Source organism: Anabrus simplex, chromosome 1 (assembly GCF_040414725.1).
Source record: "Anabrus simplex isolate iqAnaSimp1 chromosome 1, ASM4041472v1, whole genome shotgun sequence".
In the NCBI taxonomy this organism is placed as follows: Eukaryota; Metazoa; Arthropoda; class Insecta; order Orthoptera; family Tettigoniidae; genus Anabrus; species Anabrus simplex.
The window spans coordinates 897,286,829-897,311,125 of NC_090265.1; the positions used below are offsets into that span (position 1 = coordinate 897,286,829).

At 41.3% G+C, this 24,297-nt stretch overlaps 1 protein-coding gene across 1 annotated transcript in view; it reads right to left on the reverse strand.

The window, feature by feature from the left end:
- Positions 1–24,092, reverse strand: part of LOC136857724 (uncharacterized) — a 47,988-nt gene extending 23,896 nt beyond the window's left edge. Inside the window, exon 1 of the mRNA XM_067136601.2 lies at positions 24,000–24,092. The gene's annotated coding sequence lies outside the window, so the exon portion shown is untranslated. The remainder of the gene's footprint in view (positions 1–23,999) is intronic.
- Positions 24,093–24,297: the final 205 nt, after the last annotated feature.

Consider the following 24,297-nt stretch of genomic DNA (forward strand, 5'->3'; position numbering starts at 1 on the left):
CCAGTCACCCAAGATTTTTTGAGCCCTGAGTATTACCACTGAGTGCCTGATCATTTAAAATACGTTTAAATTCCTGCCGCACGTACGAACAAATCATATAAAGCAGAATGTGTCCGGCAGATGTCGGTCGGATGGCAACTCTACGGTCCATGCAGCTTCCTACCCTGGCTGGCCTTTTTTCAAAAAGCCAGTCAGGGCCCATTATACCAGAAACAAACACCTTACTTCTCAACCTACAGGAACAATTACCCCGTCTCTCCACAATCTTACCTAAATAGAAATCCCAGTCACCCAGCACCTATACAAACTCCACTCAACACAGAATTAATCAAATGTCTTCTAACTCTCCTTTCTAACCAATGTTAATCAAGTACTTTTTTTTTTTTTGCTAGTTGTTTTACGTCGCACCGACACAGATAGGTCTTACGGCGACGATGGGAGAGGAAAGGGCTAGGAGTGGGAAGGAAGCGGCCGTGGCCTTAATTAAGGTACAGCCCTAGCATTTGCCTGGTGTGAAAATGGGAAACCACGGAAAACCATTTTCAGGGCTGCCGACAGTGGAGTTCGAACCTACTATCTCCCGAATACTGGATACTTGCCGCACTTAAGCGACTGCAGCTATCGAGCTCGGTAAATCAAGTATCCAAAAGCCAAGTCGCACTCCAGACCAACCCAGCAACCTAGAAAAATACTGCATGCTGAAACTGCAAAAATGCACCCATGGTCTCCTCCTGTAGACCTAACTACCAGCATGACAAAATGGCAGGTGTCTCCTGTGTGTCATATAGCTGGCAAATCCCAACATGCTAAAATCCCTTATTCCCAAGTCTCCCAACTAGGTCAACATCCCATAGTTCACCAAATATGGCCAACCTATTGCCGAACACCACATTTCAAAATCGCCACCACCATATTTCAATATCTCACGAAATGCTGGAATATTGCAACAAAATGCCGAATACAATAAGTAGCAACATGCAAAATTACCACCCCTAGGTAAGGGACATAGGACCATATAGGTCGGAGGTCCCACCTTACAATTCCACTGGCGCCGCTCCTCCCAGACTGTGATATGCTTACTCTTAGGCGTACGTGTGAGACTTTTAGCGGGGTACGCGAGTACGCGAGCAGCCTTCAGGAGGAAAAAAAGTGATAGAAAAATTGAAATATGGAAATATATAATAAGAAAGTTAAATATGTATACAGTATATGGATCCACGCTTCGCTTGAAAGTTTCACCTGGACTACGACACATCAGAAAACTCTGTCACGGCATTGAGATGTTGACGATTCGCAATGTCTGAATTCCAGAATTAAGATCGAAAATGTTTCATCCTTAGTTATTAATTTGACACTGAGGCAAAAATCTAGCGTTTTGTGAAACTTTTATACAAACAGGGTATCGTGTGTTACTTTGTTATCGTCGGACTGAATGGCTCAGGCGGTTGAGGCACTGGTCTTCTGACACCAATTTGGCTGGTTGTATTTGAAGGTGCTCAAATACGTCAGCCTCGTCTCGGTAGATTTACTGGCACGAACAAGAACTCCTACGTGACTAAGTTCCGGCACCTCGGCGTCTCCGAAAACGGTTAAAATAGTTAGTGGGAGATAAAGTCAATAACATTATTACTATTATTATTATTGTTCCTGTTACTTTATTATAATTGTATTATACTTTATAAGAGACAAACTCTTACATTCCTTGGGATGTGTTATAAAAAATATTTAATTTCACAGTCGAGTCTTATTTACGATGTGTATTTAAAAGGAGGATTCATAATCAATTAAAAATGCCTCAATAATTAGCCAACTACTCACATTTTAAAACCCATTATTTAGGGTACTTTTTGTGGAGGTAAATCGAACTTTTAGTCATGAGAGAGGGGTGCAATCTCATAATAGTTTGTGAACCTCTGGTCTAGTGAAATCGCAAACGCAGAAGGTACTGTTTTAGTCAGTAGCGTAGCCAGGATTGGCCGATTGGGCAGGGGGCAGGGGCGTGGATATAGTTACAAAATTATGGTAGACCACAATGAAAGTGTGTGTGTGTGTGTTCATATTTACAGTGCAGTACACTAGAAAATCTTATATTAAAATACAGAACAAGAACAATATGATCAAGGTCAACAGTTGCACAGCGAATGTTATATTCAGTTTACAATCTAAAATCCTACTTTCGAGACTTCCTAGAAAATAGATTCAGCAGATTTCTTGGTTCAACCTTTCTGTCTCTGAATGCTTATTTAGTTTATAGTTTATTGTCAGTTTCTGTTTATTTTATTTTTGTAAAATTTCTATGGGAGGGGAAGGGGGTTTCTAACCCCCAGTAACCCCACTTGGCTACGCCCCTGGTTTTAGTACGCCGAATTATTGTACGAAACGTAACGTAAAGAAAACATGAAAATATTAGAAGGAAAAAATCCTCAACGACTTCTTTTATATCATAAAGTGCATTAAAATGGATGCTTCCACGTTATGAGACTCGCAAACTGTGACCTATAAAAAATTCTACTTCGTGCGCTATTTTTATTTCATTTCAGATGCTATCAGTCTCTCGACAGCCATAGATGATCGCAGAAGAATTTTATAAGCTTGAAAAATCTGCCCTCTCCTCTTGCAGTAGTCACTAACATCTTGAGAATTAGTAACGCCAGTTCTAAATTCGGAGCCATAGATGTCTGGCGCCTCAAAGGTCATTTATCTTTCTTTCTGTATTGTGCATATTTTTACTCTCTTCAAAACTGCGAAGCAGAAACGAATATATTTTAGAATACATTTTCCGGGCTTGTACGCCGAGGTCGAATTAGGTCCCAACGTTTCGCCTGAAAATGCGCCCAGCATTTTCAAGGATCCGATCTCTTCGGCCTACAAACCAGGAAAAAATGTATTCTACATTCATCGGGACGCCACATCAAGTGTGTGTTTCACATGAAAGTGCTTCCAATTTAAAGCAGCAGTCGAAAAACAGTGAAATCATACGATATTTTACTAAGTGTCAGTATTCCCTCCCAACCGACATTTCTGTGAAACGGGACATTTCAGGTGAATAATATCCACAACAGTTCTTTCCAAAACACTAGCGGTATTTAAAATCCAGTGTGTGTATGTATGTATGTATGTATGTATGTATGTATGTATGTATGTATGTATGTATGTATGTATGTATGTATGTATGTATATATGTATGTATGTATGTATGTACAGTCCGTCAGCGCTAACGCTGGTGGGATCCTCAACAGCTCTGCCATCAGCTGTCATAGATGGCCTAGGCATCACTGAAGAGGCATACTAGAGAAATAAGGAGTGAGGTAGTTTCCCGTTGCTTTCTTCACGAGCCAGAGTTGCTATTACGTATCAGTCTGCCAAGCGCACTGAAATGCATACACCAACCGACCCTATGAGCAACATTTTTACACCATTCATAGCAGGGACTGGCTGCATAAGTATTGACATTACTAGCATCGTTCATACCTCAGTCACTTTCATATTGTCAAAGCCAAGGGTAAGACAGAGACAGATCTATGAAAGTAACAAAATTGCTCTAGCCTATACCAGAAGACATAGTGCACTGTAAACACTAGGTCCTGCCAGCAAAGGCATAATGTATGTGTAGTTACAGTATATTCGTATTATAAAATGACTACGAAGATACCATTCAGTCGAACAAAATGTCGAGCAACAATCGCTCCACACTTTCAGAAAGTAGTTTATTAATCATTTTCTAGCATTTATAAGAAACAGAAAATCATTGAGCTACAGTTGTTCAGTAATTCAAAGTAACTGAAGACTGCCTTAATGTAAAACTTTTATCTTTGACAAGAATTACGAAACGTCATTGACAATTTCTGAAAGGCTTCCTGAAGACAATAACTTGGCTATGTAGACTTTGGAGGAGACAACACAAAAGATAACGCTGAGACTATCAACAGAAAACTAGGGAATGAAGTCCATATGTATCTTACTGTAAATAAGTATTTTAACAAGCATAGTAGGTATTCCCAGAGCATACTGTTTAAGTTGATGTGCATACTATTATTAGGGCGATAAATACATCCATGCTCATGAAAATAGCAACATCGTGAAAGAATCGAAAGTGATAAAATTGATTCTACATATTACTAATACTGATGTACATGAATTATTAAAATTTCAGACTAATGCACATCAAAACATCAATATTTTGTGAAACCTCTGCGAGCTGTAATGAGAGCTGCTATTGTATTGTTGCCTCCAAAGTAGTAATGGCGAAACTTTTCAGAATATCGATATATCGGATTTTCGATACATCGGTATTAAAATATCGATGCCATTGATATATCGGCCTTCAAAATATCGATATATCGCCGATATATCGGTTTTAAAATATTGGTGCTATTATCCATTATTGTAAGACTGAAGACTCTTCAATGAAATAAACGGGTAATAGAAAACTAACGGCTCTTTAAAAATTAGGCTTACTTTCTGCTTAATAGGTCTAAAATACATTAATTATTTATAAAACACTGTAATCTCGTAAATGGTTAAAAATGAAATCCAAGTTGCCTAGCTACAATAAAGGGCCAAAGTGTTCAGTAAAATAATCTGAAAATTTCTTAATGTCTCCTAACGATTGCCGGATAGATGGCTGGATAGCTGTAGACGTAGTCGGTGACGAGAACTCAGCGTTGGTTACCGATGTCGTGGATGCAGTGAACCCCCCAGAAGCAGTTCCCAGTGATGTTACAGACGCAGCCGCTGCTAAATATGTAGGAGGGGCTTCAGCCTCACCAGATTTTAAAGAACGATTTACTGCTCCCTACCACTGACTTAGGCATTTAGTTCATGCATGAAGTTCCTTTAAACCGAGCTCGATAGCTGCAGTCGCTTAAGTGCGACCAGTATCCGGTATTCGGGAGATAGTAGGTTCGAATCCCACTGTCGGCAGCTTTGAAGATGTTTTCCGTGGTTTCCCATTTTCACACCAGGCAAATGCTGGGGCTGTACCTTAATTAAGGCCACGGCCGCTTCCTTCCCACTCCTAGCCCTTCCCTGTCCCATCGTTGCCATAAGACCTATCTGTGTCGGTGCGACGTAAAGCAAGTAGCAGAAAAAAAGTTCCTTTAACAGCCGAAAGTAGATTTACGGGTACATATAAATCAGCACTGAATATGCACTGTATATAATCAAGCAAGCTAGTTTATAGTTTTATCTGACTCTTAATATAGTGATCAAAGTCATGCAACCTCCAGTTTTACGTGGAATTCGAACCAGTATCATAAATTTGAACAAAGAATCGGACTGTGTGAGCGCAGGTAAAAATACCAAAAGCAAAAATCTAAAATCGAAGCTCAAATGCCCTCATTTCATCATCCCACATGTCTTTATCTACCAGCATTGACTGAAAGTTCAATGGCATCTGTCATTATGCTTCCATAGTTCCATCTGGAGGTAGATACTGTTCGGAAGCGCTCTTTTCACCTCACTATCTAGAATGTTTGCTCTTTGGTCGATTTAAAAAAAATGAAGACAATCCTTCAACTGTCTGAAATTATTTTCTGCACGGTTTAATACGACGGCTTGATTGTTGCAAAACTTAATTAAACTCGTGAGCATAACAGTGGCCAAACATGGCCCGTTTGTACTTCTCTCGAACTATTGTTTGTAAACCGCTGTACTCACCAGCCATCACGGTGACCCGATCATAACTGTGTGGCACAAGTTATAGGCCTACAATCTATACATCTTTCTCCAACATTTCCATCACATGTGACAAAGCGAAAAATTGTTGATAACTGTGACTTATTGGACATGTCTGTCGATTCATCCATGATAACAGCAATAAAACTTCTTTAACTTATTTATCCGAGAAACGCATTCAATTAAGTATCTATGAATGCCATTTGATGTTCCACGAAAGACAGTAGCAGTCTGAAGTTGATGGTCTAATTTGTCATCAGTTTGACTAAGGAGGTGTGAAAGTTCCACATAATTGCCGCTTTTGACAAAGCCATCAGACTCATCCCTACCTCTAAACGGAAGTTCTTACTGGGTCCAAGTAAGTAACACACTGCACGTATTAAATGAGATATTAAATATCTGTTTCTTTTCACATCATCATTATATTTGTCTGTTGCTTTTTGAAATACCTCACTTAATGAGAAGTCTGTTCTCGTTTTGCCAAAATGCGCTAGAGAAACAATCAATACAATATGATTATTCGAATTTTCATGATGCGCGCGTAGAGCACGGAAACTATCCATATTTTTGATACTATCTTTGGTCCAGGTGTCTTCTTTTTCATTTGAAAAATGTAAATACAGCCAGCAAAAGTCTTGATCATTTTTCTCTACGGCACAGCCACGATGATTCTATATACCATGATACATTAAAATGCCTTTTGAAAACTCCACGTGATGTAATCTTCAAGTCCTTTAATTCAGGAATTGGTCTGTCATTCGAAATATTATTACTTTTCTCACTAAATGTGCGTGATCCTAATGAACGATTTAAACGATTTAAAAGTAAATTTAGAAGCCATACTGGGGAGAAGGGAGGTTTGTAGGAAAAAAATACTGTTTGCCTTTGTGTCTAATCAGCAATTAATGAGCGACACTAAGCGTTGATTGTTGCCATGGCACTGAAGGTCAATGACACCCAGCCTGGGCAAGTTTGCCGTTGAAATACTGCCGGACAACATATGGCGTAAATCAGAAACATTGAAGACGTTTTGTGTATATACTTCGTATCAGTTCAATTCTACAGCGCTAGATGGCAATCATAGCTAGTTTTCTGACATGCGTTACGGGAATATCGTAGATTTAGGTTGTTGGTAGAAAATACAAATTATATAATAGGGAATATACCTAATTTATATTTTTGTGTACAGTATGTTGCCGAAGGCAACTCCGGCAAGGTAGACGCCACACCCTTGCGATAGAGTTCTTTGTATAAATGCTGTATTTTCGTAAAATTTTGTGTAGAAAGTTTCTACACAATGGATAAATTCATTGTTCGCTCGTCATTGAAAAAAGTGATTCGGCTATTGCGTCATCTCCAGAGCGTGCATCAGATGGCCCGGATTCAACTACTGCATCTACAGAAACAAACAAAACGCATTCGCAGAAGTCGGGTCTTCTTCTTGGAGCAAAAACAAAGGTTCGGTTCTAACTCGAATTTTTATAAGTCCTTCTGTACTAGGAAAAGTGTGAACGTGTATTCTTTGATCTTTAAAGGTAAGGAGAGAGAAATGAAATGTGCAAGAGTAGAATGTTATCTTCACTGCGTTATCTCATGGTTCAAGAGTTAGCAATCCGTGGTCATACAAATGAATATTCTAATTGTTATCGATTCTTAGAGTTAATTGCTGAAGATAATTCCGACTTGTCCTTCTGGGTTCAACGTACAAATTACAGATGGCTTTCGCACGATATAAAAAATTAACTAAGTTCTATTTTGGCTAACGAAATCTTGCAGGTTTTGATGGAGTTTCCAGAAGACTCCCAATACTATTCGATACTTACGGATGAAACCAGCGACGCCTATCAACACGAACAAGTTTCAATTATTTGTTTTCGATTTGTAAGCAGAATTTATCCATTGTATAGAAACACTACACAAAATTTTACGAAAATACAACATTTATACAAAGAACTCTACCGCAGGGGCGTGGCGTCTACCTTGCCGGAGTTGCCTTCGGCAACATAGGCTACTGTACATAAAAATGAATGCATTATTTTTTATTTTTTTATGTTTTTATTTTTTTTTCTTCTGTAAAACTGAATCTACTACAGTTGAAGATTTGTTGAAACCATTAATGGACGTTCTAACTCGTGTTTCTTTGAGTGAGCCGCGAGTTATGCGTGTTCACTGTTTGGCACATGCTTTGGAACTTGTGACCAAGAGTCAATGCAAGTTGAAAATGCGGTGAGAGACAATCTGGCAAACGTCAAAGATATTACCAATTTTGTGTGCGGCTGCCCCCAAGCGTCTAACTATGTTTCACTCTCTGCAAGCTCCCCAACGTAGTAGCTCCAGTCACCCTATAGCTTATTCGGTCTTTTCGCTCTGCGAGGTGGTTTTGCAGAATAAGTTCGTTGAATACGATTTTTCAGTATTACGAAGAGTTAATATCGTTCGTTGAAGAAATCGAGCTCGAAAATTCTTATAGCGGTGCTGAAACTAAAGGTTTCTTGAACTTGTTGTGCTCGTTTGAATTTAATATTTGCCACTACGCTATTTACGCAAATTTTAGAGCCGGATGATATTTTGAATGGTTTTCTGCAAAATTCGTCTTTATAGCTTCGAAAAGCCATGGACAATATTAATAGCGTCCGAGAGTTTTTAAAGTTATCTCGAACTCATGAACGTTTCGATGCAGTTTGGAGCTTTTGCTTGAAGTTGACAAAATATTTTATGTCGAAGAGCCAATTCTTCCAAGAGTTCGAAAAATTCCTCCAAGATTTGATGATGGTGCTGAACCCTCTGCTTTTGCCAGTCCCCGTGATTATTACAGGTAAATTTATTTCGAAGTTTTAGATATTGTGTTCAAATGTTTAGAAGATAGATTTTCTACAGTTCTATGACTCATTGCAAAGAAATTGATTTTTTCCGTCCAAAAATAAGGATTGCAGTTATGTAGCAGAATTTTATGAGGATGTCTTCGACCATGAAACATTAATTTTACACAGAAATACTGTAAATATATGTGCATCTAAAGAACGCATCATTCAAAGTATGGAAGACGTGGTGCTCTTCTTTTCCTCAGATAAACACGTCAGTAAATTGAGTTCATAGGTGAAGTTGATTGAGATCGTTTTAACTACACCCGTTTCTGTATGTACATCGGAACGTTATTTTTCCACACTGAAAGGATTAAAAACTTACCTGCGCAACACCATGGCGCAAAGAAAATTGAAAGACAGCGCAATCATATATGTCCATAATCAAGAAACACTAATTAAAATGAACCTCCAAACTGTGGCGAACGTTTTCATCAAAAGATCGACCGTTCGTAGGAACACTTTCTTTACGAAATTCCGCGAAGATTTTAAATTGCGTACTAAAGACTTAAGACTTTCAGTTTATCTTTTATTTGTAAACAAACAACAGATTAGAACCGAACGGATTAGTCACACGTGTTAACGCGCTACGGCTCTGGATTCGGGAGACACGTTGGTTCGAACCTTACCGTCAGCTGTCCTGAGAATGGTTTTCTGTGGTTTCTCATTTTCACTTCCTGGCAAATGTCAGGACCAGTGTTACCAAGCCATAAATCTTTTCTCCACAAAATTTTAGTTGAAAACCCGCTAAATTCCTCTAAATTTCTAATTGAAGCAAAATAGCATATACCAACTGGTTTAATAGAGTTTCAGAACAGGAGGTCATCATCTTCTCCTCCCCGTACCGTATTCTCTGAAGCAGACGTGCTGGGTTGAGGTTCTGTGGTTTCATGTGAAGCCGCATGGTACTATTCTTTTTCAGAATGCATGCTGGCAGTTCACAGCTGCAAAGCACATACGGAAATTTTCAAATCGATTTCGAAATTTATCACTTTCATTACAGTTTCTATTTATGATAAGTGCGGAAAGAAATAATGTCAAACAATTTCGCATTTATATTGCACTGCCAATAGATGCACCGTCTGTGATTGGGATCACCGAGAAGCTCAACCAACTAGTCTTTTAAAGTTTAATTATATACGGTAACCACTCTTGACGAAATATTTGACTGTATTTTTCAACCTTTTCTTTCGACATATTGACGTACCAAAAAGAACCTACCGGGCGAGTTGGCCGTGCGCGTAGAGGCGCGTGGCTGTGAGCTTGCATCCGGGAGATAGTAGGTTCGAATCCCACTATCGGCAGCCCTGAAGATGGTTTTCCGTGGTTTCCCATTTTCACACCAGGCAAATGCTGGGGCTGTACCTTAATTAAGGCCACGGCTGCTTCCTTCCAACTCCTAGGCCTTTCCTATCCCATTGTCGCCATAAGACATATCCGTGTCGGTGCGTCGTAAAGCCCCTAGCAAAAAGAACCTAATGTCAAAAGAAACACGATATCAAACACGACACTAGCCGGCTCATCAAGAGTACAGTAACGATTGCAACAAATTCTGACTAAGGCTGTGGGCCAGAGCTGATCTAGAAAACGAGCGGTAGTATGCAGCATAAGTTCATTACGATTAGACTATGATAACGTAGTAAGTTCTACATTAATTTTTCTCCTGGTGATGAATGGCGATTACCGCTGAAAATCGTTAACAGAAGTTTGAAAATCTATTTAAAAATCCGCTGTCCGCTATATAGAAAAAATGTTTCCGCTGTTCCATTTAAAAATCTGCCAAATTTAGTGGAAAATCTGCTGAGTTGGTAACACTGGTCAACACAGTTCCTATTCATAGGCCAAAGCCGATTCCTTCCACCACTTTATCCAGTTTCATTCACCAACATTCACTTCATTAGCTACTCAAGCAAGGTTGGCGTCGGGAAGGACATTCGACCGTAAAAAAAACCATGCAATATACATTCGTCTCGCCTAATCTCCAACCCCGTATCAAGAAGCGGGATAAGGTGTAGACATACAATTAGCGCCAATTTACTGATCTTTTACTCAGTTGGATATCATCTGAAGAGAAAACTAGGCTATTATGTTTTTAACCCTAAGATTTTAGAGACACAATTTTTATTTCTTTAGCTTCCATCCTTTTACAGCACATATATGTAAAATGTATAATGTTTACCTTATTATGTGGATTAATTTTGTTTGTATTCATTCATTATCGGTATTATTAAAAAAGTGCCGAATAAAACCGTAGTTTATGTTTTCCATCATTCAGAAATACATGAAACGGCATGTTCATGAGTGTTAAATTTCAAAAATTTTCCGAGCGATCGCTCAGTTTCCTTACCCTGAGTTTGAGCAAAACCACTGATTTGCAAAATCCCGGCGCCCCTGCTAATAACACCATTCCGTATGCAGCCTTATGATGTGAAAGTGTTGCTTAAAGGATCGGTTGGTGTGTCATTTCAGTGGGTTTGACATACTGATATGTAACAGAAGGCAGCAGGGTATGACGAAGTAGACAGTAAAGATGGGCAAAAAATAACACAACACTTATTTTGGAATTGTTCCGCACTCTGAAATGATCTGTAAATGAACAGAAACCGGGATGAGTGGCTCAGACGGTTCAGGCGCTCGCCTTCTGACCCAAACTTGGCAGGTTCGACCCTGGTTCAGTCCGGTGGTATTTGAAGGTGCTCAGATACGTCAGTCTCGTGTCGATAGATTTACTGGCACGAAAAAGAACCCCTGTGGTACTAAATTCCGGCACCTCGGCGTCTCCGAAAACCGTAAAAGTAGTTAGTGAGACGTAATGCCAATAACATTATTATTATTATTATTATTATTATTATTATTATTATTATTATTATTAATGAACACTATGCCGGAACATCTGTTCCAAAGGAACGGTGTTCCCTGTCACCTGCACTTCAACGGAATTGGTCTAGCAACAACTTGTTCTGAAAGAAGTGTTTCGTATCCCCTGCACTCAGCGTCGCCTGCACTCAGCGATATTGGTCTAGCAACAGCTTGTATCAAAAGAACGGCGTTCCGTGTCACCTGCACTCAGCGTCGCCTGCACTCAGCGGGATTGGTCTAGCAACATCTTACTCCGAAAGAACAGTGTTTAGTATCGCCTGCACTCAGCGGGATTGGTCTAGCAACATCTTACTCCGAAAGAACAGTGTTTAGTATCGCCTGCACTCAGCGGGATTGGTCTAGCAACATCTTACTCCGAAAGAACAGTGTTTAGTATCGCCTGCACTCAGCGTCGCCTGCACTCAGCGGGATTGGTCTAGCAACATCTTACTCCGAAAGAACAGTGTTTAGTATCGCCTGCACTCAGCGGGATTGGTCTAGCAACATCTTACTCCGAAAGAACAGTGTTTAGTATCGCCTGCACTCAGCGGGATTGGTCTAGCAACATCTTACTCCGAAAGAACAGTGTTTAGTATCGCCTGCACTCAGCGGGATTGGTCTAGCAACATCTTACTCCGAAAGAACAGTGTTTAGTATCGCCTGCACTCAGCGTCGCCTGCACTCAGCGGGATTGGTCTAGCAACATCTTACTCCGAAAGAACAGTGTTTAGTATCGCCTGCACTCAGCGGGATTGGTCTAGCAACATCTTACTCCGAAAGAACAGTGTTTAGTATCGCCTGCACTCAGCGGGATTGGTCTAGCAACATCTTACTCCGAAAGAACAGTGTTTAGTATCGCCTGCACTCAGCGGGATTGGTCTAGCAACATCTTACTCCGAAAGAACAGTGTTTAGTATCGCCTGCACTCAGCGTCGCCTGCACTCAGCGGGATTGGTCTAGCAACATCTTACTCCGAAAGAACAGTGTTTAGTATCGCCTGCACTCAGCGGGATTGGTCTAGCAACATCTTACTCCGAAAGAACAGTGTTTAGTATCGCCTGCACTCAGCGGGATTGGTCTAGCAACATCTTACTCCGAAAGAACACTGTTTAGTATCGCCTGCACTCAGCGTCGCCTGCGCTCAGCGGGATTGGTCTAGCAACATCTTACTCCGAAAGAACAGTGTTTAGTATCGCCTGCACTCAGCGGGATTGGTCTAGCAACATCTTACTCCGAAAGAACAGTGTTTAGTATCGCCTGCACTCAGCGGGATTGGTCTAGCAACATCATGTTCCGAAAGAACAGTGTTTCGTGTGGCCTGCACTCAGCGGGATTGTTCTAGCAACATCATGCTCCGAAAGAACAGTGTTTCGTGTGGCCTGCACTCAGCGGGATTGTTCTAGCAACATCATGCTCCGAAAGAACAGTGTTTCGTGTCACTTGCACTCAGCGGGATTGGTCTAGCAACATCCTGTTCCGAATAAACAGTGTTTCGTATGGCCTGCACTCAGCGGGATGGTTCTAGCAACATCCTGTTCCGAATAAACAGTGTTTCGTATGGCCTGCACTCAGCGGGATTGGTCTAGCAACATCATGCTCCGAAAGAACACTGTTTCGTTTCACTTGCACTCAGCGGGATTGGTCTAGCAACATCCTGTTCCGAAAGAACAGTGTTTCGTGTGGCCTGCACTCAGCGGGATTGGTCTAGCAACATCATGTTCCGAAAGAACAGTGTTCCGTGTGGCCTGCACTCAGCGGGATGGTTCTAGCAACATTCTGTTCCGAAAGAACAGTGTTTCGTGTGGCCTGCACTCAGCGGGATTGTTCTAGCAACATCATGTTCCGAAAGAACAGTGTTTCGTGTGGCCTGCACTTCAGCGGGATTGTTCTAGCAACATCATGTTCCGAAAGAACAGTGTTTCGTGTGGCCTGCACTCAGCGGGATTGTTCTAGCAACATCATGCTCCGAAAGAACAGTGTTTCGTGTGGCCTGCACTCAGCGGGATTATTCTAGCAACATCTTACTCCGAAAGAACAGTGTTTCGTGTGGCCTGCACTCAGCGGGATTGTTCTAGCAACATCATGCTCCGAAAGAACAGTGTTTCGTGTCACTTGCACTCAGCGGGATTGTTCTAGCAACATCATGTTCCGAAAGAACAGTGTTTCGTGTGGCCTGCACTTCAGCGGGATTGTTCTAGCAACATCATGTTCCGAAAGAACAGTGTTTCGTGTGGCCTGCACTCAGCGGGATTGTTCTAGCAACATCATGCTCCGAAAGAACAGTGTTTCGTGTGGCCTGCACTCAGCGGGATTGTTCTAGCAACATCTTACTCCGAAAGAACAGTGTTTCGCGTGGCCTGCACTTCAGCGGGATTTGTTAGCAACATCCTGTTCCGAAAGAACAGTGTTTCGTGTGGCCTGCACTTCAGCGGGATTGTTCAAGCAACATCATGTTCCGAAAGAACAGTGTTTCGTGTGGCCTGCACTCAGCGGGATTGTTCTAGCAACATCATATTCCGAAAGAACAGTGTTTCGTGTGGCCTGCACTTCAGCGGGATTGGTCTAGCAACATCCTGTTCCGAAAGAACAGTGTTCCGTGTCACCTGCACTTCAGCGGGATTTGTTAGCAACATCCTGTTCCGAAAGAACAGTGTTCCATGTCACCTGCACTTCAGCGGGATTGGTCTAGCAACATCCTGTTCCGAAAGAACAGTGTTCCGTGTCACCTGCACTTCAGCGGGATTGTTCTAGCAACATCCTGTTCCGAAAGAACAGTGTTCCGTGTCACCTGCACTTCAGCGGGATTGGTCTAGCAACATCCTGTTCCGAAAGAACAGTGTTCCGTGTCACCTGCACTTCAGCGGGATTTGTTAGCAACATCCTGTTCCGAAAGAACAGTGTTTCGTATCGCCTGCACTCTGCTGGATTGAGCCAAGGGTGACACCAACGGCCACGATTGGTCAAGGAGGTGTTTGAGAACCGCCCATATCTACTGGTTGGCTGATTGCTCCGACTGAGGGCGAACGTGAGTGCTACACTGGTTTCGATGTTCTTTGAAACTAGTCATTGGCTGCAATAAATAGCAGATTAGCACCAAGGGTAGGAGAAGTGAACCCACAAAATTTGATTTTTTTTTTTCCTATTTGCTTTTCGTCGCACCGACACAGATAGATCTTATGGGGACGATGGGATAGGAAAAGTCTAGGAATGGGGAGGAAGCGCCCGTCGCCTTAATAAAGGTTCAGTCCCAGTATTTGCCTGGTGTGAAAATGGGAAACTACGGATAACCATCTTCAGGGCTGCCAACAGTGGGATTCGAACCCACTACCTCCTGGATACAAACTCACAGCTGCGCGCTCCTAACCGCATAGCCAACTTGCCCTGTAATATGAAATTGTAAGAGACGTGCATCTTTAGTCAGCATTCTGGCAGACGAAGAATCCGCGGTAGGTATGCATGACACTGAATTTAATATCTGTTCGTCTGAATTCTTGCTGCATTAACTACTACTAAAATGGTTTCATTCCTCCCCTGTAGGGGGGGAGGCGGGCCTCTTAGGCTGCTCGTCCACTTGAAGCGACTACGCGCGATTACGTGATCAGGCGACTACGTGCGTACTAGTACGATTGATTCCAAAGCGAAGATTGAAACGGAACTGCAACCGACCTCGAGCAGGCGATTTCAAGCGACTCTAGCCGACAACAGGCGACAAGCGACAAATTCCCTTCGAACGGGATTGGCCGCTTGTAGTCGCCTGTATTCCACAGTTCCAGCAAGCATTTGGTTGTCTGTCGTCGTCATATGCAACATTATTTTATTATTACTACAGTATCAAGGGGCGGCCTGGCCGAGGCGGTAAATGCGTGTTCGGTTCACTCGGAAGGATGTGGGCTCGATTCCCCGCCAGGAAGTCGAAAACTTTAAGAAACGAGATTTCCACTTCCGGAGGTGCATATGGTCCTGAAGTTCACGCGGCCTACACCAAAAATGAGTACCAGGTTAATTCTTGGGAGCAAAGGCGGCCGGGCGTGGAGCTAACCACTCTACGCACCAAGTGCCGAGATTACGTATAGATTTACCTTCTGTCCACCAACGGCCTTCATGGCCTATGCGGAGATGACTTTGCTTTTATTTTTTTTATTATTATTATTTTTTTACTTCTGTACCAATCAGTATTTGTCATGGATGTAGATAGTGAAAAGTTGATAAGTTCGCTTTGTGAAAGAACACCCCTATGGAATAAGAAAGATAAACCATATCATTCTCGAGATATAGGCCTATAACGCAAACTATGATAGAAAGTTGCAGAGGAAGTTGGTGTTGATAATGGTAAGTACTCTTATTAATTAATGTATTTATTTATTTATTCATTTATTTATATAATACGCCGGGCTGAGTAGTTCAGACGGTGGAGCGCTGGCCTTCTGAGCCCAACTTGTTCGGTCCTGGATCAATCCGCTGGTATGTGAAGCTGCACAAATATGTCAAGCTCGTGTTGTTAGATAAAATTCCGGCACCTCAACGTGGGATGTAAAACGTAAAACCAATAACATTTACTATTATTATTATTATTATTATTCTTTCTTTCTTAATCCGTTTACCCTCCAGGGTTGGTATTTCCATCGGACTCAGCGAGGGATCTCACCTCTACCGCCTCAAGGACAGTGTCCTAGAGCGTGAGATTTTGGACTGATGGGATACACCTGAGAAGGAGGACCAGTACCTCGCCCAGGTGGCATCACCTGCTATGCTGAACAGGGGCCTTGTGTGGGGGGGGGGGATGGGAAGATCGGAAGGGATGGACAAGGAAGAGGGAAGGAAGCGGTCGTAGCCTTAAGTTAGGTAGGCCATACCCCACCGGCATTTGCCTGAAGGAGAAGTGGGAAACCACATAAAATCACATCGAGGATGGTTGAGGTGGGAATCGAATCCCCCTCTACTCAATTGACCTCCCGAGGCTGAGTGAACCCCGTTCCAGCCCTCGTACCACTTTTCAAACTTCGTGGCAGAGCCGGAAATCGAACCCGCCCCTCCAGGGGTGACAGCTAATCACACTAACCACTACACCACTGAGGTAGATATTATAGCAGTAGTAGTAGTAGTAGTAGTAGAGTGCCCGTGGTCAGTATGAAGCATTCTCGGCAACATCGCTTGGCTTCCGTGACAGCTCCTCAGTTGGTCCCATGAGGCTGAGTGAACGCTTTTCTAGCCCTCAGTCCAGAATTAAATTCCCTGGACTGACCGGGAATCGAACCCGGGACATATAGGGTTTTAAAATGCCTGGTCGGTTTTTTAATATGTTATTTTACGTTAGACTATTGGGAACTGATAACGTAAATGTTCCACTTCTCCCTCAAAGAACTCTGGTCACCCTAACTCCTTCATAGCACTTGGTTAGAATCAAGTTATGCATAATATGTAGGCCTACTGTACTTATTCATATTTTATTCCACAATCAGTACTTATTTTTAAGTAAGTTTAATTACAGTACAGTATTGTATTATCCGGGTCTCCTCGGCAAAATGTTCAGCATTCAGGTCTTCGGTTCAGAGGGCCCCGGGTTGGATTCCCGGATTGATTATCCTCTTTGGTGGAGACTTTGCTTGTGCTGTGAGGGAGGGTACCAGGGGTATAGGCTATACAGTATATCACTTTCTTGCCAAGGTCATGGACACTGAGGTATGATCCACCCGCTTGCCGCTCGCATTCGTCAGTCTGGTAGTGTCTTTAGTGTCTGTTAGTTTCTTAAAAGCTTGTATCTTAGTTTAATCCTACGTAAACCGAGATAACAGTTAAGTTTGCATTCACCAAGAACATTATCTCGGATAACGGGTATTATCTCGGTTTAAAATTTTACCGGAGATTCGTTGTCCGTTAAAATGGGAAATCTAAGATTATAGCCTTCCAAGATGGCTGCTCGTAGACGGCTGAAATATCTAATTGCTAGAGAAAATCACAGCGACGAGTAATATGATCATGATTACGCAATTAATAAATGTCAAAAGTGGATGAAAGTACTTGTGACATATTTTGAGGACGACACTGATTTTCAGACACATTTTAGGTTGTCTAAAGCTTCTACACTGTCAGTGTTATTCATGATCGAACATAACCTGGAATTCCGAACAGATAGGTAAAACTATGATGATTTTTTATTATTTATTTATTGATAAATAGGGTTCCAGAGAGCAAGAGCTCTGTCAAGAGGAGCAATACATAGATAATCACAACAATGGCGGATTAACGCATAAGGTCTAAAAGTGCAAGAGTAATAATAGTGGTTTTACATATACTTTAAGTATCACAATTTATCTAATGGATAGGATTATATTAAGTGGATTATCATCAGAGTAACAATACATGAGGAACAACTTTTTGACTTTTAAGATTTGGAAATGAAAATATCAGAGAAATAACTGTTACACATTTATAGTGCCTAACAGGTACTTCTTAAGCTTATTACGAAATGGCACAGTTTTAGAGATGATTGCTATGTTGTGAGGAATGCTGTTATATTCAGATATTAGTAAGTGTTGCACTCCCTTAGTGCCAAACCTTGTTGTATAATTTTGATGAACATGTAATTTATTTTTTTGCCTTGTCTTATATGAATGGATGTCAGTGACTTTAGGAAATTCAGAGTTGGTGAACATTTTGTTATGCAAGACTTTATGAATAAGAAGTGATGCGTTTAATGAGATTAATTTCTTAAGAGGTAATATATTTGTTTCAGAGTATATTTTATTTCGAGAATATAGTTGATGAAATCCATACATAAATCTAATAACCCTGTTTTGTAAGACCTCCAAAGTATTTAAGTTATTTTGGGTTACTTTGCCCCAAATGAAACACAAGTAAGAAAGTCGAGATTGTATCATTGTGAAATAAATTAGACGAAGAGTGTCAATTGTTAGTAGGTACTTAATCTTGCCAATGATACCAACCAAGACAGAGATTTTATTTTTTACGTTTAATATATGAGGTGTCCAGGAGAGGGCACTATCAATTATTAGTCCAAGATATTTAACTTCTTTAACCCATTTCAACTTCATAGTGCCAAATAATATATTTGTAGTTGCATTTAGGTCATTTTTGTGATTTATCGAACATCATACAGACAGTTTTTGAGTAATTGGCTGTTAGAAGATTTTTTCTCAGCCATTCATCTAAGATATAACAGTCATGCTGGATATCTGCAACTATTTCATCTTCAGAATTTGATGAATAGAACAGTGAAGTATCATCTGCCAAAAGTGATATTTTACCCTTAAAAGAATACAGGGCTATGTCATTAATATATATAAGAAACAAAATTGGACCCAATATGGAACCTTGTGGTACACCAAAGCAGATCTTTTGTAGCTCACTTTTATTCATGCCAATCTGAACATATTGTTGTCGATTTGATAAGAAATCCTTAAACCAGAGCAGCGAGGGACCTCTCACACCTGCCTTTTCCAGTTTGTATATCATAAGTTCATGGCTAACAGTATCAAAAGCCTTTTTTAAATCAATAAACAGCCCAGCAGTCTTGTAACCTTTATCAATATAATTTTGAAGCTCAATGATAATGTCCATTAAGGCAGGATTCACCCCAGCCTTTTCTCTGAAGCCATATTGAAATCTGGAAAAATAATTGCATTTTTCGAGGTAACTAATAAGCCTAACTTTGACAACAGTTTCTAAGATTTTAGATAATTCAGGTGGTATTGAGATGGGTCGGTAGTTTCCAGGGTCGGATCTATCATTCTGTTTGTATATAGGAACCACTCTAGAGATCTTTAATGAATCAGGGACAATGCCTTTTGCCAAAGAGCAGTTGATAAATTCAGATATTGGACCAGAGAGTGCTCGATTACAGATTTTGAGAAGTTTACTGGAAATACCATCACTAGCAACTGAGCGAGCATGTTTGAGAGAATTGATTATTGTAGACACTTCTTCTGGAGAACATGGTTCTAGGAAAAGGGAATTAGGATGATTATTGATTGTAGCAGTATGTTCAGGATGTGGAACAATATTTGAAGATAGTGTGGCAGGGACTGAGATAAAATTATTATTCAGGGCATTACAAATGTCACTTTTGTCTTCAAAACATTCATTCCCTAGCTTGATACGTGTAATATTGATTGTTGACTTTGAAGGTTTACCAAGAACTTCGTTTATGAGTTGCCAGGTGTGTTTAGTGTTGTGTAGATTGTTTTTAAATTGATTATCATAGTACGACTTCTTGAGAGTCCTTTTCAGGGTTGTAACTCTATTGCAGTAACTTTTATATTCTTCTTTAATTATACTGTTGTATGGGTGTTTTCTCAATTTACTGTAGAGAAGTGCTTTATGCCTGCAGAGTGATGCAAGTTCTGGTGTGCACCATGCATTCAGAATGGTGTTTGCATTTTGATGATGAAATTTTCTAACTGTCGATGCATAGTCAAGACCACTTTGAATGTATCTGGTTAAAGCAGCATATGAAGCATTTATGTCCCCACCATCTACCCACTGGAATTGGTGTTGCTCAAAATATGATCTAGCCCTTTCATAATCTATATGTTTATATGAGTGTCGTTTTGGCTTATATTTTGAGTGAAATATACATTGTGTAGGCTACAATTTGTTTTCTTATTCTCTACTAGTTGATGTACCCGTCCTTTGCTACGGAACTCTATATTGTATACAGAATTGTAGGTTAGGTAGAGTACACGTTGTGAGCGAGAATATATTAAATTGCATAGCTCTTAACGTTACCCTAGAAACGCGACGGAGAAATCACCAAACTTTTCTCATATGAATACTGCGTTAGGGAATATTCATTGTAATGGTAGGCCCACTTGCCTACCAACAGTTACAATCAGGTTGGGGAATTGCATTATAATGGCAGACACTCACTCTCCACCTGCCTTTTTACATCCTCAGAAAGACTGTCTAAGCGGTTTTCCCAACTGAAATGAACATAGGTCATTACAATGACGTCAGTAGGAATGGCGCAAGTAAAAGCAATGATTTCACATTAAATACGCGATAAAATGAAAAAAACACACATTTTCTCACTTTTAACGAACGGGACTACGCTGCCGATATAACAGTCCAAAGTTCCAGAGCTGGAAATGACCAGGCCGCAGACAGCCGTGATCCGTGAACACTCTTAGTCTTTTTCGGGGGGGGGGGAGGGTCTAATAGTCGAGAGTCCCAGGGCAAAAACTATGCCCTTTTACTAATCTGTTTCCTAGAAGTACCCGATGAGTCGGAAAATCTCAATTCACTACACTGGCGGCGGAAAAATCTGACTTTGAGGCAATTTTTTCCTCCAAGCCAGTGGAGAAACCCCCTCTTCACTGCTAATTTTGAATAAAATGAATGTAGAATTAAATAAAAGTAAGAAGAAGAAGCTCCTTTTTTAAAAAAACGGCTCTTTTCAGGGTTGAATTTTGAGTTATTTTTGAATTATGGTCTACAATTTGGAATATGCCTAAATTGTAATTCTAGACCAGGTCATACTACTACTACTACTACTACTACTAAGTGAGCCTCTGCCTTAAGAGTGCACACTGCTCATTCAAAACCGCGAGTCAGAGTAGGGATCGAATAGCTGGAATACTATGATGAACCAGTGAGTTACGTACCAGCAGTACGGTATCAGAAAATGTATGAACCAGAGGAATGACATACTAAAGAAGAAAGTTTTCTAACTCCCCAGCTATTTCCCGCCAATATTCAGTCAGGCTGTTATACTCGGTACGCAGCAGTAATCCCATCTATCGGAGTTGAGGGGCAGCATACGAGACAAAGAACATCACCACAAACAATGGTCAATGTAATGTTATTGTTGATCAATGTTATGCGCTTTCAATATTGTAGGCCCTCTGAAATACCACTCTTATCATAGTCGGTACGGTAAAATTGAATAAAACACAAATGGTCAGAAATTGTATTCTCTATAACTTTTGTTATGTAGTACTTTTCGATAGGACCAATAACATAGGCATGTAAAAATTACATTTTAGGCGCCTTCCGCTAAACTACAATTTCATACAGGGCGAATAAAATTGTTTATAACTTAGACTGTAGTTTCTTATTCCCCGACTCTATATACCGACTTTCATTAAATTCTGTTAACCCATTTTCTCGTGGCTCAGCGTTGATAAGGTCTTGGCAATAAATTCATGAGGCTCATCCCCGACTTCACATACCGATATCCATTAAATTCTCAGCCGTTTTCTCGTGATGCGTGTACATACATACAGACAGACAGAAAGGCAGATAGATAGAAATTGCGGAAAAGTAAAAAGTGCATTTCTTTGTTACTATGGACATGACCGATACAGAAATACCATTCTTTTCAAATTCTGAGCAATGTACAGACAAAACTCTTATTTTATATAGGCCTATATATATGTGGTTAATGCTTTCTGCCACCAAATTCAATAACAATTCACTCTCTTGGACAGTCATATTAGGCTTCTTTCTTCGTTTCTGCTCAATAACCGACATAATTTATGCCAATTATTTGCAAACCCCAAATGGAATCATAAACTTGTTTACGTTTCGATAGTGGTGGCAGCACGTAGTCATTTGTTTTCCGTGCGTCAGTATGAAAAATTTGCTGTTCCGACTCAGATTGAAACGAAAACTTAGTTTTGGTAAACCGAGATTGTAAATTCTGTGGTGAATACGGAAGTGAGCGTTATCCGAGATAAAGACTATCCGAGTTTTGGAAGTCTAAGAAAACAGCAAAAGTAACTGATGTTGCTGAATACGGGCCTTGGTGTGTGTAGTCTAGTCAAATACTAAATGATTCTTAATTGTAATATTGTTCATTGTTCGTTTTGTGCAAGTTTTACAGTAGGCCTACTAATAAAATGAAATGGCGTATGGCTTTTACTGCCGGGAGTGTCCGAGGACAAGTTCGGCTCGCCAGATGCAGGTCTTTTGATTTGACGCTCGTAGGCGACCTGCGCGTCGTGATGAGGATGAAATGATGATGAAGACGACACATACACTCAGCCCCCGTGCCAGCGAAATTAACCAATTAAGGTTAAAATTCCCGACCCTGCCGGGAATCGAACCCGGGACTTCTGTGACCAAAGACCAGCACGCTAACCATTTAGCCATGGAGCCGGACTTTACAGTATTGAATCAAAATCACAAAAAGCTATTATTACCGCTCTTAAGTTGGTAAACTGTCAACCTTTATTTCTCTGTCGAAATTCCCCCAGAGAAATGAAAATTCACAGCCTATTTCGTCATTCGACCGGGTCAGAAATGGAATGAATGAAGCCCCCATCTAGCGGCGAGGATAGGAATTGTGCCGGCTGCCGAAGCCTGTTGCACTCCTCTGGGGCAATGATTAATGAATGACAAATGAAATGAAGTGAAATGATATTGGAGAGTGTTGCTGGAATGAAATATCACAGGGAAAACCGAAGTACCCGGAGAAAAACCTGTCCCGCCTCCGCTTTGTCCAGCACAAATCTCACATAGAGTGACCGGGATTTGAACCACGGAACCCAGCGGTGTGAGGCCGGCGCGCTGCCGCCTGAGCCACGGAGGCCCTTCGAAATTCACCCGCTATATCCTACAAACCCGAGAAATTTTTGTTGTCTGCACATATCATCCCCCCCCCACACACACACACACTTTTAATTCCCAATCGCCGCAACTGGTTCGATTCGCGGTTGGGCCGAGGATTTAAACGTTCTTAACTAGCTCGGGGCTGGGTGTTGGTGTGTATCTCAATACGCAACTCTTCATATACACACAATACACCACACTAACGTCCGACTCGTTGGCTGAATAGTCAGCGTACTGGCCTTTGGTTCAGAGAGTCCCGGGTTCGATTCCCGACCGGGTCGGGGATTTTAACCTTCATTGGTTAATTCCAATGGCCCCGGGGCTGGGTGTTTGTGCTGTCCCCAACATCCCTGCAACTCACACACCACATATAACACTGCCCTCCACCACAATGACACGCAGTTACCTACACATGGCAGATGCCGCCCACCCTCTTCGGAGGGTCTGCCTTGCAAGGGCTGCACTCGGCTAGAAATAGCCACACGAAATTATTATTACCACACTAACAACCACCACAGACGCACAGTACAGTGAATGCATCCCTCCACCAAGGGTTGGCGGCAAGAAGGGCATCCGGCCTTAAAACAGAGACAACACATGTGCAGGACAGTTCACCTCCGTGAACCCACCAGAGAATGGGAAAAGCGGCGGAAGAAAAAGACGGTATTATAGTATTTTCAAGCCCCTCCCAGTTTCATCACAATATTTTATTTGAACATGCAGTTAGTACCTTATGAGATAGAGGAAGAACAATTTAAGTGAATGTTTCCGGAATATGGCTTAGCGAATACCAAATAAAAAGAAAGAGCGAATGCACTGAGAGCAGAAGATTGAGATGCGCAGTTGGGACATCAGAGGTTTACATACGAATACGACGCAGACAATGACTAGTCTGGGTTTTTATTTTGCATCATCTTCTTCTCAAGTCAAATGAAGTCGTGCCCCAAAGCTTGACGAAAACAAATACTATTATGCAAGCCACTATAATGACCCAGTTCTCGCTAAACGGTACCGGTTCTGACGAACACTACTCACCTCAGTCACACAGTTGGATGTCTTATCTCTCACTGACTGGAGCCCCAGCACCACGCGTCGCTGGGAGTAGCTCGTGACGTCAAACGCCCAGCCCCTCCCGTCGTGAACACTTCCGCAGCTAGAATTATTTATTCTCAACACTGACCTTCATACTCCACGCAGAGAATGTTTTTGTGTATTTAAAAGAATCTATTTCTCTCAACTTGTTAAGACAATGATGTTTCCAAGAAGTCTTCAACCCCTCGATACGGTAACCGTAAACGAAGACAAGTTGTGGTACAACTATCAATAGTTGAAT